This window comes from Coturnix japonica, chromosome 10 (assembly GCF_054131305.1).
Source record: "Coturnix japonica strain WE chromosome 10, WE-NBRP24, whole genome shotgun sequence".
NCBI lineage: Eukaryota > Metazoa > Chordata > Aves > Galliformes > Phasianidae > Coturnix > Coturnix japonica.
The window spans coordinates 855,042-873,375 of NC_140672.1; the positions used below are offsets into that span (position 1 = coordinate 855,042).

The 18,334-nt window shown below is 43.1% G+C and overlaps 1 long non-coding RNA gene across 2 annotated transcripts in view; it reads left to right on the forward strand.

The window, feature by feature from the left end:
- The window catches only part of LOC107323706 (uncharacterized), a 152,709-nt gene that overhangs the window by 84,188 nt on the left and 50,187 nt on the right, over positions 1 to 18,334 (forward strand). For both annotated transcript variants that reach the window (XR_014932200.1, XR_014932199.1), the window contains exons 5-7: positions 1,795 to 1,949; positions 4,606 to 4,746; positions 15,287 to 17,255. This is a non-coding gene — a long non-coding RNA (uncharacterized LOC107323706). The remainder of the gene's footprint in view (positions 1 to 1,794; positions 1,950 to 4,605; positions 4,747 to 15,286; positions 17,256 to 18,334) is intronic.

Consider the following 18,334-nt stretch of genomic DNA (forward strand, 5'->3'; position numbering starts at 1 on the left):
TGAGTGTTGGAGGCAAGAGCGATGATAGAAAACTCCTTGTATCTCTTGCACTACTGAGAACGTAAGGGCTGAAAAAGTGCAATTCCTTCCAAGTCATGAGAGGGTACCTGTGCAAGATGAGTAAACTGAACTTAGGTTCCCTCAGCTTTTCTCCAGCTCTTTGTTTCACCCAGCCATCCCACAGAGAACCTTTCAGCCACCATTGGCTTTGGGTAAACAGAAATGAGACTCAACTGCAGAGGGAAGAGCTTGGGACCTCCTGTTCACCAATTCATGCTCCTGGAGAGGAATAGAAGCAACAAATGTTGATCTCTGCCTGAGCTTACGTAAGGAGCTGAGCTACAGGCTGCTGAGAGCAGCACAAAATGGTGTGTTTTGTAATACATATGCTAGAGGAGGAGGTGTTTACAGGGTTTGTGCAGCTAGCCGCTGTTTGTGAGGCCAGAGGAATGTCCTGCAGACAGCTACAAAACAGCAGAGATGGAACTGACAGCAGACAGGGCTGGAGGTTTTAAATTCCCCATTCTTGCATTCACGTTGCTACCAACTGACATCGACTTGAGGAAAACAAAATGAAAGCAGCTCCAGAAGGCAGGGAACCTGTGTTTACTGGGTCCCCATGGCTCTGCAGGTGTTGCTGAGCACAGGCTCAGAGCGCTGCTGTCTGAGCTCCTGCAGCTCCAACAGGCTGCTCCCATGCTGCAGATGCTCAGATGAATCTGCAAGGTGCTGCCTCCCTCTGTGTAGCCTTCAGCCCTGCTGAGCTCCCGCAGGTGCAGATGTGGCCGGTTGCTATTAAAATCTAGCATGAGCACATCAACCCCAAGAGCAACACGTTGTTGTGCAGGCTGGAAAGCATCTAGCAGCATTATCAGTCCCGAATATTCAGGAATCTGAAATCAGGTGTGCCAAAAACAGAGGAGCGCTAGGAGGGTGAGTTGTTTTTGTCCTGGTTTCTGAGACTTCAAGGTGCATTAAAATCATGTTTTCAGCCTTTCCTTTGCTGGCTTCATGGCTAAAGTCCCTCTGAAAAGAAGAAAGGGAGGCTAGTCCTCAGAAATGCTTTCTTAGGCACCAAAGCATGGCTGTATTGAATTGCCAAGGCAGCTACTGAGCTTGAGGAGATCTCAGAAGGCAATCAAGAGCAGCCCTTTGCCCCCAGATAGTTCAACACATCTTCTGAGCATCTGCAAGCAGGGCTGAAATCGTGCAGCAGCTCAGAAAGTGCCTCTCAGGGGTCCTTTTCTGATCTGTTTGCTTTAAAGGCCAACTTGTCCTTTTCTAAACCTGCAAGATTGAAGTTTTGTCTCTCCTACAAAGAAACGCTGTATTAGGAAGAAAGATTTTACAAAGGCGATTAATCAAAGTGGGGGTCACTGTGAGGGTCGCTCAGCTTTTCAGCAGGTGGGAGGGGGAGCCCAACTTGCATTATGGCCTAGAGCAAGGTATCAGCAAGCACAGCAGTTTGTGTGCCCTAAAGCAGCCTAAATCAGCAGCACTGTGTGCTGCACTGTGTGCAGAAGGGGACCAGCAACAAGTGGTGATGTGCATGATATGGAGCTGCTGATCCTCAGCATCAGAGAGTTTGATGAGGAGGACATCAGCAAGATGGGCATCATATTAAGAGTGAACAGAAGCTGTGGAGAAATGAAATGATTTTTATCAGCTTGATTTCTGTAATAGATTTTTTGGTGCTATTTTCGTGTTTGGCCAGGGGTTTGTTTGAAACAGAGGTTGACTTTGAATTGTAGGTAATGCTCGTCTTGTCTGGGTTTTGTTGTTTTTCTTATACAGACTACAAAGAAGGAATGAAGGAAGAAATGCATCTGGGCTTGTATCCAATTGGATTACTGTCAACCTCATCCAGCTGAGAAGGGAAAAGGCAGATGTATTGATGGTCACCAAAATGAGATGGAACAAAAGACAACAACCTGAGCAGAGAAGAAAAGGTGCTCTTTAAACAGTTGTATTTTGATGGTGTGTTATTCTGGTTCTTCAGAGCTTCCTGCATACCCCTCTATGCCAAGTAAATCCTCTCTTATTTTTTTGTTATTCCTTTTTGCCTCAAGGACTTTTATGATTACTTTCTGTAACAAAATTCAACTGTCCTTTCCTCTCAGCTGCCCTTCATCTCAAGCCACACAAGGCACATTTTTAGGCCTTTGTAATCTGCAAAAAAAACCTACAGCTCCCCTGTTTTTGTGATCTGGAAGATGCAAAGCTCTGCAACCAAGGATTTTGTTTTATTGTGTTGAGGTAAAGGCCTCTCATTTAATTCTATTTGTCGTATTTTCTGTATGCACCTCATTTTTGGATTATTTGACTGCCGTTATACGCCCTGTGGTCACATCCAAGAGTGAGAACATAATTTTCCTTCCCTGCAGTGTGTTCTGTGAGTCACCAACCACCCCAAAAGTTTGACTGTTAGCTGGCTAAGCTGCTGAGATACGAATGGAGGTAGGTCCAGTTGATTGTGATGCCCAAGGGACTTCAGCTCCAGCCTACCTGTGTGATGCTGGACTAAATCTATTCAATGCAGACTATTGCAAGAATTTTGCTGCCTAATATCTGTTGTGATGGCAGAAGCCAGTTGGCTAGATACCTTTCTTAGAACCTTCCAGTTACCCTTCCTCATGTTGCTATAAAGACCTTTCAAAAGGTATGTTATCTCAGAATGAGATACAGTGTTGGTTAATCCATCTGTATTTATTGCTCTGTTTGTTTGTAGGACTACAACCTCTCCTGCCATCCCAATCATGTCCCCCATAGCACAGTAACTCTGACCACATGGGTACATGCTTAATTTTAAGGATGGTTTGGTGTCCTTTTGACTTGAGCACACGTCAATGTACTTCAGTCAATAAGGGTCTTTGCAGATACATCTTGGCTGTGGCTTGAACTGTTGGCTGGTTGTTTGTTTTCGCCTTGATTCTTACCTAATTTGGTGTAATGGAAAACGTGATACCTTCCTTGCTGATTAAGGTTCGGCATTTCATTTATGGAACCATGTCAGTTGAAAGGTGCAGAAGTGTAAAGTATTATTACTGTTTCTCTAAATCATGTTGTCCATAACTCAGAGAGCAAATATACTTTATGGAACGTTTGCTATGCAGCTTTCATTTTTCATCCTTATTTATTAATACCTTTTCAGAGCACTTTAGATAAGTATTTGGAAATCTAGTTATAGGAAAGTCATATTTTGCACATTTCACTTTAACTGGGAAGAACATTGTTTTCTGATTTTAATCATAAAAATGGAATGCTCCTAATAGAGCGGAGAAACCCAATTTCCTCAAGAAGCATTTGCAGGCTGATCTGGTTCAGATACTCCTGTGATCATAAGAGAGTAATATCTCGGGCATGAGAAAATGTTCTGCACTATACCTGAAACAAATATAGCTGTACTGGACAATTATGTGTTGAGCGCCGCTGACTTTCAGCTTGATGGCTGAGATATCTGCATTGCCCGTTGTCAATTATTAACCTTCACAGCCACAGTGCTTTCTAATTCTGAGCATAGCATAATGATTGGATGGAGCACAGTGAAAAAAGGCAGCAGGAAAACATCATCAAGGTAGGAAAGAGCTCTGAGATCCCCAGATCCAACCCCAACCCATCCCACCATGTCACTGACCATGTCCCTCAGTGCCACACATCCAGGTGACTCTGTATGTTGTCAGTGTTGTGATTTACTCCTTTCTGAAGTTTCACCCCTGGATTCTGGGCAGGGCCCATCCAGCCCCAGTTTGGGCTTCTTTTATTCCAACTTACTGTTCTACTTTTGAACCTTCCCCTGATATTCTCATACTTTGGTCATAATTTAAGATGGCTCCTGCTTCTAATTTGTTTGTGTGCTGCCTGCCATGAGGGTTTCTTATTGATCTGCCTTGATGCATTCTTCCAACAAAATTATTTCCAATTACGATGATTAGATCTGTATGCGCTGGAGTATCTTTCATGAAAAATTGGATTATTTCAATCTCTGATAAAGATCTTTGAGATTAAAATAACTCAATGATTTCTCACTGCAGGGTATTGGTATGAGTGTATTTCCATCTGTACTGGCATACATCTTTTGTAGCATTCACAGAAATTGCATTCAATCTCTCTCCCCTGCAAGTGGAAGTGCTAATGAAGCAAGCATATGCTCAAATATGGGATGGTGTCTTGCTGAAGTACTGTACCAAGAAGACAAAATTTGGCTAAAAGTAGCACGCAGCACAGCGATTTTGTATGTGTTTAGCACAGTAAATATTTATCTTCTGCTTTTAAAGGCACACAAGCCTGAAGAAAATCAGGCGCACGTCATCGATATGTATTGGCACATGGGATTGGTGTTTGTTTTGGTGCCATCCCATGCTGTTCTCTCTTGCCCTGAGCAGCTTCACTTTATTTGTAGTATATCAATTTTCTGTGACTTTAGTTATTTAAACCCACGCTGAACCTCCTACTTGATGGTATTTTTCCCTCAGTCCTCTCCAACTCATGCTCTGCAGTTTGTGTTTGCATCACTTGTGAGTTCCACCTATGTGCCTTCCCATTGCTTCTCCTTCTTCTGCCCATAACAACATGTAAAACAACAGTTCCTTTCTTAAATGTTTGCAGGATATTGGGTACGATTAAAGAAAAAGCACCATAGCTGCATTGGTGTGAAGCAAGGCCTCAAATCTGCCAGTGCACTCCTTCTTTCTGGAAAACTCAAGTTGCAGTCTGAAGATTTGAGGAGTAACTTCAGAACTGTAAAAGGTAGGAGGTTGGTTTACAACAGATAATATTTCTACACTCTGAGGACAGGGAGTTCCTGGCACCAAAGCAAACGTGGCTTCATATGTATGTTCTGAGCCTGGAGGGTGTTCTGTAAGCTTTTCCATCTGCAATATACCAAAGCCCTACAAATGTGGTGGTTTCTTGTGGCTTTTGTTATTTTAAATCATGTATGAATACGTTCTGGAAAAGCTGTTGTAGAAGCAAATAATTACTTGAATTAAATGGTGTTGTTTTATTTGGGAAGGGGGCAATTTGATTGTAGGGTGAAGATAATGAGCCCGTATCTCACTTAAACAGCCACTTAAGGTACATGTTACAATACCAATTACGCTCTGTGTAGTCATTAAAAGGATGGCTCTTTGGCATCCGATGGTAAGAAGTTTCATTTCAGCATGCAGCACCAGACATTGAAGGTGATTGTAGAAGGTGGAATGTGCAGCAGGTGGGGAAAGACAGGGTCAAATAACAGGGGAGAGCGGTGCATAGTTTGATCTCAGGGATATCATTTGATGCACAAGACGAGCTGGATTTTGGTTTCGTCTTTGCCAGTGTTTCACTGAATAATAAAATGGGACAAGTTCTAGGTGTTGTACAGAAGGAATTATTTACTGTACCGTGGTGGCACGCATTAAATGTTAACAGACGATATCTTGCAAGATTTACTGCAGGAATCTCTCTGCTTCTCCTTTTTGAGCTGTTGAGTAAAAATGAGAGTTATTGCCAGATATGATGAACAGCAACAGTATCTCGTGATAAGTTTGGCCATAACTCAGCATTTACTGCAGGTCACCACTGCAATGATAATGCAAAGGAAATTAATCTCTGGCCCTGGCTAAATGAATGCAAGCACAAAGAGACTAGCACAAAGGTTCCCAGTGCTCGCACAAGGATTAGCCATTAATAAATGCATTAAAAAAGAGATACTGTGGTCAATAAATGCTGTGAATATCATCTTTAGCTCAGATATGAGCAAAAGTTACAGAGCTTAACTCTCAACTAAGAACCCAATAAACTAATCCTGTAGTTCCCAAGCAGGATTCCCATTCTTGCGACCCAGGTTTGATGGGTTGGCTGTTAGACTTGATGTTCTTAATGGTCTTTCCCAACCTTTAGTGATTCTATGATTCTAATTCAAAGTAATTCACAGGATTATAGAGAGAATGGAGTAGATAACCATGAAGTGAGGCTCTCTAGTGTAGCCCAGTGAGGTGAAGCCTCTCTTATTCCATGTTGACCACCAGACCTGAGTCCTCTTCTCATTATTCTGGCCCAAGGATAGCAACCTTAATTCATGTTCCTCTCCTCTGTGTGGTTTCTCTTTATTCTCCTGTTTGTAATACTCCTGAATGAGCAGGAAAATATCAATGTCACCTTTTTCTTTCTGTCTGAAATGCTTCTCAGAAGTTTGCAGGCTTCTCACCACTTGAAATTTGTTTTGAAAGAACCAGTTCTGGGGATTGTGTATAATAAGGTTCACAAACATGCCGGTCTTCTGCAAACCAACAAACCATGATGCTGTGATTGGCACATAATCAGTTATCAACTATGCAGTTTTTATCAGTTAAGTGCACGTGAGATGGTTCCTTAGGTGGAAATGTACTTGTTCAGCTGAGACAGATTTTATGGACCATGAAAAATCTGCCTAAGTTGGATTTTTCAGGCGAGAGTAAGGGAGAGAAATCAGCAAGGAACCATCAGTGATGCTTTTTGTATTCTTTGCGTGTCACACTAAATACCGCCTGTGAAATATCAAAATGAGAACCTGACCACGTAATGAACTGTTGTTTGTGGAGAATGATTATTTTTTCTGCCCTTTCATTGGAGCTTAAAAGAAGTTTAAGCACAGAATTTACTGCTGAATAAGTTTAGGAATACAAGCAAACCTTTTTGTTTCTTTTGGCTTCATTGAGTCATCTATTGAACGCAAATAATGGAGCCAGGAGTTGGACTTGATCCTTATGGTTCCTTCTTACTTGAGATATTCAGTGATTCTATAGTGGTTCCTGGAACTATCAACTTTTCACTATTCGCAGTATCCTCTCAGAAACAGAACTTATTTAAAGTCTTTGATATATTTAGCAAGGAGCAACTATGCCCTATACGATGTTCTTTTTCCTTTACATCAAGAAGCACAAATATAACAGCTTATAGGCAATCAAATATAGTAATAATTAGTGATTAAGTGCTAATTTACATTTACAGATACTCATTATGCAAGTCTGTTCCTCAGACTGGAGAAGGAAGTGTGGGAGGGAGTACAGCTGATGAAAATCCCCGTAGCCCGATTGATTTCATTGGAGTTAAACAAATCTACACTAACAGAGAATGTGGCTCATTGGAAGAGTGAGGGGATGTGGTCAGTGGGCATGGTGGCGATGGGTTGCTGGCTGGACTTGGTGATCTTTTAGTGGTCTTTTTCATTGATTTTCTTTCTTTTTCATTGATTTTCATTGACCATTGCTGGTCAGAATCATGGAATCATTGAGTGCCATGTAACTGCTGCTGTGAGATGCTTACGGTATCTCCAGGCATTGAAGGCAGGTTTTTAACCATACTGGAGTCAAGAAATATTTGGAAACTTCTCTAATTCAGCCCAGAATAAGTTAAAATCTGGATTGTTCTGATTGTAGCATAATGACACTGAACTCTATGATCCCAGTGGCTTTCCTGTGCTGGCCTTCAGTACAACCTTCAGTATCTCACTTATTTCAGTTTTCTAGCAGAGACCGCTCCTGAATTTGTGCACAGTCCCAACTGAGATTTCTCATTGAAGTAACACGCTGACAGCAGAAGCTTCCCCATCCTTAAAACGAAGCTACAAAAGCCCTAAGATCTCGCTGCATGTCCCATGGAAAGCAACAGCACAGTGGGTGACCGAGACCATTATTGTAATGCAGTCCCTTTGCACTCAATTGGGGCGAGAAGTGTGCTGCAGAATGAGAATGGTGACAACGTGTGCGACCAAGAGCAGGGAGCAAGTGGGGTCAGCACCAAAGCAAGTCCGGTGGGGCTGATGCTGTAGCATTACAACCCACACAGCTTTCCTTGTAAAGGGCAGGCTGAGGTCACTGTGGTTAGACTGCACTTTGAAGGAACTGCCAGCAAGTAAAAGACTCAGAGATGGAAAGCTGGATTTCAGGCATGTTAGCGAAGAAAGACACTCATGTTCTCTTTAATGGACTTCTCTAGGCTACCCATCTTGTAAAGATCACCTGTGAAACGTCTCCTTTAGCTTATTACTTTATTTTCTGCCAATGGTACTCATTTTTCCTGGCACCGAGTCTTTCCTGAGAGTTATTATCTGAATTACTGTATATTGCAGCTATAAACCAGTTGCCTGTCTGGATGCTCTCACAGTAAAAGGGACCTATCCTGCAAATGGGACCTCGGTCTTGCTGCTTCATCACGGCAGAGTTCACACAGCTGCACACTGCTGGTGCCTCCAGAGCAATTAGCTGAGAGCAGGGACGACTGAGCACAAAAAGAGGGAAAATAGGATTCAGGATGATTTGGGGGCTGCTAATGCAGCAGCTGCCCTTGCTGAGAGATGTGTGCGAGCTCCTGGTGAAACATCAATGGAGCCCAAGCTCAGCAAAAATAGTCCAGGCATTCCAGCAGGACAAAATGAGTTCTTAGATATTGCATTCTAATGTACTTCTGACCCCTAATTGTAAAAACTCTTTAGTCTGTCTCCTTTTCATTTGTTTTCTGTACTCGTCTGTTAGAAAGCAAAGGTGTTTAGGCACTAGCCTAAACTGGAGAGACAGTTTCAAGCTTTCATGAATCATTAGACCAGAAGAGCATCTTAAATTCCAGTTTGTTTACTGGGAGCAGCCTGAGACAAGTGTAGCTGATGCCAATATGTTGTAGAGATGATCCTCCCATTCTCCCCTCAGTCTGAGGGTGTATAATGAACACTCGTGAAATTGAGAGGCGGTCTTGCACCTAAAACACGAGGAACTGTTAATGTGTTCGAAACAAAATGGTTGGCCTTAAGTAACAGATATGTGAAGGCAGCCTCAGAAATGCTTTACAGCGTCGTATGAATACTTGAAGAGCTCTTCAGAATGCAGTCAGTGTGACAGGGCTTTCTGGAGCTCTTCAGAGGTATCTGTCGTGAACCCAGGAATAATGCATGATGCACTTGAAGAACAAAAGGGAGTTTTCCACGGAGTTTCAAAGGAGAGGTTTTTACAATTACAGGTGCTCGCAGGGTAGTCTATAGGCAGATTATAGCGTCGGGGTGAATGGCTGATTGAATTCTCTCTCACAGGTTTCTTGTTCACGAACCTGTTGAGAATAAAAAGAATGATGTATAAATCTATGCTGAGACTCCAACAAGAACTGAGCTGAGTGAGGTCTCCCCTTTCCTTTTCGTTCCAGGTTTACAAAACTGCTTGCTTTTCCTGTCTCATCTCGGAATTAAAATTTCAGCAGCCCTGGGCCAGGAGGTGTAGCAGGGTATAAATATTGCAGAGGGATCCTCTGAGTTCTTGTTGTGATGCCCTGATGAAACAAGACTGGAGAATTAGTCCAGGATACTCTTAAACATGTCGATCATTTATTTTATTATTATTATTTAATTAAGTCTTAAACTGTGGGGGTTGAAGCGTGATTAGGTTGGCATTACAAGGCAACGTTACGCCAGAAGCATGGACATAAATAGGGACTGATAACACGTTTGTAATGTTTTACAAGGAGATGGAAGGATGTGTGGTTAAATTTTTTAACAGCTTGTGTCTGTATTCATAGGTGGCTTCTGCCCAGCTGCGGATAGGTAGCAATAGCTCTTACCAGGCTGGGAACCCATAGACCACTGATGCCACCATCTGCAGTCATGAATAGTAAATGCTTCCCAGTTAGATACCTGGTTCATTCTGCCACTGATTCCAGGCTTTACTGAGCTGTTCAGACAGCCACAGTTGGAGCAGGGAAAGTGAGGGTGCTGCAGAAAGCTTGCACCCCAAAACACAGCTCGGGAGCCTCAGCACTTGGCACAGGCACTATGGACTGCAGTCATCGTCCTTTGAAGCCCTGTTAAAATCGGCAGAGCTATTACCAACCAACACAAGCAAACGTTTGGCTGGCCAAAGCAAACCTGTTTGCTTTGCACAGAGCCAGCACACAGGCTGTCCCTGGAAAGCATCTGCACCATTTTCTGTAGCGTTAGAAGGGAAAATTACATAAAGGCATGAAAGAGGAATCTGAGGAAAAATCAGCTGTGGGTCTTGGGGGAGGTTAACTTCAGAGACTTTTATTTTGCTAAGGGAAAATATGGACCTGCATTGAATTGTGTTTGTTTTCTATGTTCAAAGATAAGCCCGACTGATGCTCTGTTTCCTTTGACTAGCAATCACCCGAGCTATTATCTCTCTGAATTTTCCCATTTGGCACCAGCACAAACCATGCAGTTCTCCACATAACCTCTCCCCTCCCTATCTGCTCTGTTTGTATCTGTATTTTGTTAAAGACTTTTCCTTCCTTGTGCTAATAGCTGTACAGAGTCCTCTGGAGGTCAGCTTTCCCAGTGGCTCTCCAGTAGAGCAATAGCTCTATTGGTTGTGCAGGAAAATGACCTCAAGGAAAAGCTGTTCATTCAGGAACAAGAAGTGGTGTGTTAGGATCATTGATGCCCTAGAGTGTGCCCAACCTTAATCATACTGATTCTATTCAGAGATGTGGTCAGTGGGCACAGTGGGATGGATTGGGGTTGGTGTTACTTAGTGGTCTTTTCCAGGTTTAATGATGCTGTGATTCTATGATCTCTTCTGTATTGCCCTCCTTAGAGCACAGTCTCATTTTTCTAACATCCCCTCCCCTATCTACGTTGAGTTAACAATGTGAAACAAAGCAAACCAAGGCCCTTGGTAGCCCCGGGATGGCTGTTTATCAGCATCGTACTGCGTGTGCAATCCGTGCATCGCATACACACTGTACATAATTAAAAGTCTTAGAGCGGTGGCATTCCATGATTAATGCCTTAGGTAGGCACTTCGGGTCCTAATACTAATAGGAAGTGACTTGCTCTAAAGCGTGAGTGGTGCTCGGGCACCTCAGGAGTAATAAAGGTTGCTCTAGGCATATTGCATGATTCCTTGACTCATTAATTATAGCTGCCCAAAGTGGAAAGTTTATAATTAAACATATAGTTTACTCTTCTACTTTTGAGATGAAGTAGATTAAGGTAATTAGATTTCTTTTCGATTAAGCATATGGAGCCATTTACAAAGCACATTGGTGTGTGGAACAAGGAGGTTATTGTGCAAGGAACTCTGTCTTAGGCTCATCTGAGATGGTCTGCAATGATGTCACACTGTGAATCAAGACACCACCTTTAATCCATGATGTCCCATGCCCTGCCAGCCCTCCAGCTGTATTGACATCCCTCTTCTCCATCCATCCATGATGGATCTCAGAACGGTGTCTATTGGAGTCAGTTTTCAATCTGAGAGGTGCAGTTAGCTTATCTATCTTGTTACATGTTGAAGGGTGGCAAGCAGGAAACGTGAAGATTTTCGTAGTGCATTAAAACAGCAGTGATAAACACCTTATGAACTCCTTCCCTGTTTAAATGTGTCACACCTCACAGGCAGCAGAGTCATTCCAGACCAGGAGCCTATTGGTTTTCAGCTCATGTGCTGGAATAGAGAGGAGAAATCCCCTGGAAGTGCCCAGTGCTCCGAGCAGCGACGTGCAGCCCTTTGCTGCCTGCAGCCAGAGGTCCCAGATTGCCCTGCAACCTGCAGCAAGCCTTTCAGCACTCAAGGCTGTCAGATGGACTCTGTGATCGCACTTCATCCTGTTGAGGCAGAGATTATTATATGTGTGGGGTTGTTTTTTTTCAGCCTGGCTTTTAAGAAGCATTGCACAGCTATCTGCTGTGTCAAGCTGTCACACAGTCCATGGCTTTTGAAGGTGGCTGCACAAGACCTGCTATCCAACCTGCTAAAATGGAGGGGTATGGGGTTTTCATGGCTATATCCTGTCTGGGAAGTGATGGTCAGTGGGCAGTTGTTGCATGGAGCTTCCATTATTCCCATTCTTCTCTTTTTTTCTCTTACATGAGGAAGTTGTGTTGACAAGGAAGCCCTCAACTCGAGGCTGCCTGTAAGATGGTCTGCAGTTGGCTGTTTGCCTTGGTAGAATCACAAAGTCATCAAGGTTCAAAGAGATCTCTAAGATAATCAAGTCCAACTGTCTGCCTACCACCAATATTGCCCATTAAGCCATGTCCCTGAGTACAGCATCTGCCCTCTACTTAGGCACCTCCAGGGACAAAGATACTCCACCACCACCCTGCACATCTTGTTCCATCACCTCTCCACTCCTTCTGAGAAGAAATCCTCCCTAATATCCAACCTGAGCTTTCTGTCAGGCCTTATATGCGCGAACGCACCAAGCAACAGCTTTAAAGGATGTCTGAAAGTGAAACTGGAGGAGAACAGGATGAAGAATCTCCCAGCGATGAAGGGAAGGTCATTGCGTGAGAAGCTAAATGTCACATTTGTTGCTCAACTTAGTACCATTACATCTGGAAAAATGTAGCTCTTCAGCTCTGCCACTGAAATAAGCTGAAGTCAAACAGAAGTCCTTGAGTGCAAATACACAGATCAGAATTAAATTTCCTTCTAACTCCTGGGTAATAGAGTTCTGTCGGAGCCAGGAGTCAATTAAGTGGATAAATACGCACGTAGTTCACTAACACTTAGCATTTCAGTGGTATTTTGCTGAAGTAAGCACTTAATGTGATTATTGTGTTTCAGCCTGATTTAAGATGACAAGTTTTGCATTTCCTAAATATTAATTAGCCCTGAATTTCTATTTATTTAAACTCTGAGGCAGCGAGTGGGTAGTTGTGTGATTTACCTCTACCTCCTGGCACTTATCTCAACTGGGACATTTGAAATGCAATTCTAAACAATTAGCCTTCATGCCTGTCAGCATAAAGAATGAAGAATGGAGCTTGTTTTGTTTATTTGCAGGAATGATCCTCATACGAGCTACATCTACAACAAATGCAAGGATCTGCTTGTTTGCAACTGACTGCAGGATTAGGTTTATTTGATACCCACTAATGGAAGAACAATAGATTATAGATAGGGATTTTGTTAGCTATTTTTTCAGGGCTGGGCTATTCCCCCCTTAGGGCTGGCTTTTAGCGACAAGGTGCTGAATTGCTTGTTCTATGCTGCTGGGGTAAAGCACTCAGGTGCCTGCCCAGCAGGAAATGCTTTAGCTGGTTGAATAACGCCCTTGGAATGGGAATAAGAGAGATGGATCTGCAGTAGTTTGCTGCTGTGCTGGGGCGGCTGCCATGCATGTGAAGAAATCCATTTCCACAACAGGAGAGCCCTTGCCGCAAAGAGGGCATTTTCCAAATCAGACCCCTTTGTAGCACCTTGGGGCGGTCTGAATTACTCCGACAGCTCTGAAACCCTCACCCCATGGCATCCAAGAACTCACAAGCCAGCTGTGAAAACGTCATTCAGCTCACCGGCAGCACAGGGGGAAGGTGGTATTTAAATCTTCGAATGGGCAGAGATTAAAGGACTCTGGATACCCAGAGCTCCTTTGGAATTCAATGGGAGTTTGTGTACTCAGTAATGAAAATAGTGATATTTTTATAGAGCAACGCTGACTGGAGCATTGCAAATCTATCCCCAGGACTCCTGCTCCATTTCTCCAATCCAATTATGGCCCTTGTTGCGCGCACTTTGCTATTACTCTATATGTAATGAGGTGATGGTTGAAGTATTTCAGCTGTAATGGACGAGTGGCGACCAATTTGCCTTGACACATGCCTTTCCCTTTTAAATACTTCCTTTTAAACACCGAGAAGCTGAAATATTTGTCTGTCTGGGGAAGAAATTGGTCGCAATCACAGCAAAAGTATGTCACCAAGTGGTCATCTGTCTTGCCGACGCATATTAAACGCTTCGGATCATCTTCTCTTTTGGAGACTTATTTTTAGGTCTGTACTTTTTGAATGTGTTGTTGGCCACCAGTCAGAGAACAGCAGGGTTAATGTAGCGCTTGGTGGAGTTTGCCCATCTGCTCCAGTTTCCATCCAACCATGGAGTTTTACGAGAGCTCTCTAGGAGGGTTTTGAGTTATCCAATTTGTAGTATTCTCTAATATAATCAGCTTGGTAGCACTTGAAAAGCTCTCCGTGCCAAACAGGAGGCTATAAAATTTGTGAAGAGACAAAGGAGCCTGGAAATCTGAGATGTTTTTACATTTTCAGGAATTACGTTTATTTCGATTCATAGCGAAATTAGAGGCTGGAACAGATGGAGTGATTGTACAGTGAGATGAGATTAGCTGAGGCTTTGACATTCTATCTGAAGAGGAATTAGAAGGCAGACAGTGCTGATTGGGTTTTAATTTGGGGTCTGGTTATGTTTTATTTTCCTTGCTATTTATGTCACTGGTAGCACATCCATAAACACTCTTACCCAGTCCTATTGACAAGACGGAACATCCAGACTTGTTCGATTCCATACGTGCCACCTTGTGAAATCCATAGACTAAATATTGCCTGTTTTATGGAGTAGTGTGTATTGTCAGAATGTGCGTGAAGGTGCCTTAACCTGTGTGATTATTCCCATCTGTGGATCTCTACAGAAATTGCCATCAAACCCTGAGCAAGTACCTGTCAACTTAAGGAGTTTTAAATACAGGATTCATCCTAGGCAGTCCTGAAGCTTCTATTATCTGGTCTTCAATTGGGAAAATGCTTTTTAATCACTGGAATAGATGGGAGTCGTGGCATGCAGGAGCTCAGTAACTCACCCAAGGCTGCACAAAATGGGTTTCTGTGTTGGATCTTGCTCATGCACTGGTGTCTCCCTGGTTTCCTCTAATGCCTCTCAGCCAAGTCTGGTCCTAGGTCTGGAGTGTGTATTTCAAAGTCCTCTCTCAGAGCTGAATGTTTCACCTTTGTAACGTGGAAAACACTAGAACAGCTTTATAGAAGGAATGAGATGCATCCAGAAACACATCAAGGCACCAGAGCAGGTAGGGCACCAACGGTAGCTAGGCAGGTGGGCTTTTGTGCCCCCTAAAATCAGTGTTTGGTTTGGTTTATATACCTGTGGTGTATCATTTTCATGGTTTGTTTGTTTTTAAAACCTCTGTGATGTGCATTTCTCCTCTGCAGGGTTTGCTAGGAACTATCAGCTCCTGACAGCTGTCCCCTAGGAGCAGCAGGCGCCGAGCGGAGCTGGGTTGCACTCTGCTCCTCGCCTTCCTTTCTCTGTACCACTTGTGTTTGCAGCTGGACGCCTAACGTGATCAGACATCCCATAATAGATTGTCTCTGCATCCTGCCAAGCACTGCTGAAGCGCTAACACGTCCAGTTTTGCCTCTGTCTCTCTTCACCCCCATTCTTTCCTGAGCAGTTTTCTACCTGGCAATTAGCAGAGGCTGATGGGAAAGGTTCTCAAAAGAGGGAGGAACCATCGTGACACAGTAAAAGAAAATGGAAAAAGGATTATTTAATGTTTCTTTTCTTTCTAGTTTACTGGCAGCTGTGGCAGCTGGGGCTGGTAATTGAATCACCTTTCTGAGACTCCACAGTTAAATAATATTTTTATTATTTTCCATGGATGCTGACCAGAATAGGGAAGAAAACAGGTAAGAGTTTAACAAATGGAGTAAGATGCCTGTGAGCCCCTGATCTTCCATGGGAAATGAGCATTTAAGTGATCCTTTGTGCCTTGAAAACCATTCTCTGCAGAGTTAGCTTCTTGGTGGAAGAAGCCATAGTGTGGTTGAGTCCCTGCCACTTATATTTGTAGAGGAAAACCCTTCTAAAGGTAACTTGACCACAGTTTATCACCCTCCATGTGGGGAGGCTGTTTCTGATCAGAGCGGACTGTTTAATCTATCTGACAAAAGCATAACAAGACCCAAGAGTAACAACCTGAAAGCAGCCAGGTTCAGGCTAGACATTAAATTTATATTTTTAACAGTCTGAGTGGTTAACCCTGGAAATAACTTGACAGATTCTCTATCTCTAAGCTATATTGATGCTGTCTGATGCAGGCTGTACAGGGATACCAGATCTGGCCTCCCTGCTGCGAACAGCATTGTGCTAATTATTCCAAACTGATGCTGCAGTGCTGTGGCTGCTGGGCTTCTGGGACAGAAGTTGGATCTTCCACATGGATATGTGCTGTTCTTTTGGACATATCAGCTTTTTCAGAGCTAATTAGGCTTTGTCTGAGACAGCACTTCATTGCTCAGTACAACCAGTTACAACTGAGGTCAAGAGCTGTAGATTAAAGAAATCGTAGCATGACTTGAAAATTTCTTGCTGCAGTTCTGTTCTGGTTGTTGTAAACGGCAGGGGGGGGAAAGGGTTATCATGACGAGCGTTTATTATTATTATTATTATTATTATTATGAATTTTAATGTCTTTCTTGAAAACCCATGTTGTTTTTCAACGCCCTACAAGCAGCAGTCAGTAGTACTACGCTATTTCAAAGACAAGGAGAGTTGATGCCACCTCTTGGCTTAAGTTTCATTGCTGGAATTTCAATGACATTATTCCTCTTCAATAGGAACTTAGGACTGTGCAACTCAAAAGTTTGATGGTATTCATGTCAAAGCAGTACTAGTTTCTGGCTCAGCCTGTCTTGCTATTGCCACCCCAGCTTTATTTGCATATATACATATATATTTAATGTGGATATATTTTTAGACTACCAAAGCATTACATACTGCTTATCTGATGTTATTTCAATAGGGAAAATGACAGGATCTTTACAAAGAGAAACCAAAGTCAAGTGCCTGCAAGGAAAAACTCTGTACAGTCACCTACTGATAGCCAGTCTCAACAGAAAGCTTGAGAACTTGGTCAGCAGAGATGTTCAGATAACAGCAAAAAATAGTTTGCGCAAACAGAGCTCTATTCTCTCCTTGCTATTCTATATCCTTGCTTCTAGCAACAGATTGGAGTATTCTTCCACATGGACTTCACTCAGCCAGAGCAAGCTGCCATTGAATTTAATGACACTAAGCCAGAGTGGGCCATTGGAGTCCAGCAAAAGTGGGAGTAGAGTGGAAGGGAATGGAATGGAATGGAATGGAATGGAATGGAATGGAATGGAATGGAATGGAATGGAATGGAATGGAATGGAATGGAATGGAATGGAAGGAGAGGAATATTATCATTCTAAAAATGAGCTCCTAAACCGCTTGTCAAGAAAAGAGAGCCAAGTAGCCATATCAAAACAGGATCCAGCTGCTCTCTCCAACACAGTGCCTCCATTTATCACCATAACTTTGGCAGGAGTTGGCAGACAAGTTCTGAGCTCTAAGATCACAGTTCATGCCAGCAGGTTGGCTCCTGCCCACTGCCTTCTGTAAGGCCGTTATCATTGTCCTCGAGACCATGAATGAGGAAGTGGAGGATGCATTCTGTTGGAACCATGAGAGCATTCCTGTTGAGATGACTGAGAACCACTACGTGCTTCGAGCTGGGTCAGTAAGTCATTGCTAATATAGATTTTTCAGATCTTTTTTTCCCCACTTATTTCTTATCTTCCCTTGAATATTCAGGAAATTGAACAAATTCTTGAAATTCAATACTATGGCAACACCTCTGAAAAGAAATAACATTTCACCCTTTTTTCTCATCAAGTGTTTTATTCGCTTGGATGTTTTCATCACTTTGGGTTGTTGTTGGTTTTTTGTGTTGGTTGTTTTTTTGTTTTTTTTTTATGTATTCATATAAAATTGTCCGTTTCCATTAATACATTTTGCATGGTTGGCCTGAGGCCAGCTAACATTCAGGAGGAAGGTTTCAGTCCCTCCCTGCTTCACGTCTTTAAATTTGCAAGGAGGAACAAATCCTCCAAGGAATGGTGCAGAATCAACATGAGGTCCTTGGGTGCAACAGATTGCCCGGGGCTGTTTACTGTAGCGAGTGTATTTGTACAAGCACATTCTGGCAGTTTGCTCTCCATGGGCGCTGCGGCAGCAAAAGAGGACGAAACTGCTTAAGAGCCCTCAAATACACCATGCAAAGGCACATTATAAAGACAGATACACGATGGGTCATGTTGCCTCTGCGATGAACTGGAAGGTATTTTTTCAGTTGATTAAAACTGTGCTTCTGATCTCCACCATCCAGATTGCTCGTGGGCACTGACCAGACAGGTCAGGCTGGCTAGAAGCTGGATGCTGGTAGCGCTAATGGAGGTCTGCAGGACCAGAGCCACCATTTTGCTGCCTTTTGGGGAGGTTCTGTGCTGTTCTGAAAGGGATTCAGAATGAATTCCTACAGCATGAGAAGCCCTGAGGTCCTGATTGGAAAAAAAAAAAATGTTCAACTTATGTTCTGCTTATCTTTGAGTGCTTTGGTTCAACAATGTCACCTTCAAAATGAAAGCTGTGTAAGGGGAAAAAAAGCAGAGATCTCAAGGAAGGGACAGTTCTGCTGTCACACTCAGTGCATGGTGTCACAACGTGACATGTTCGCAGTGATAGAGGTGCAGTCTCTCTCCTCTATTCATGACTTTATCTCCCAGTCTGATCATCCAAACCCCTTCAAACTCTGC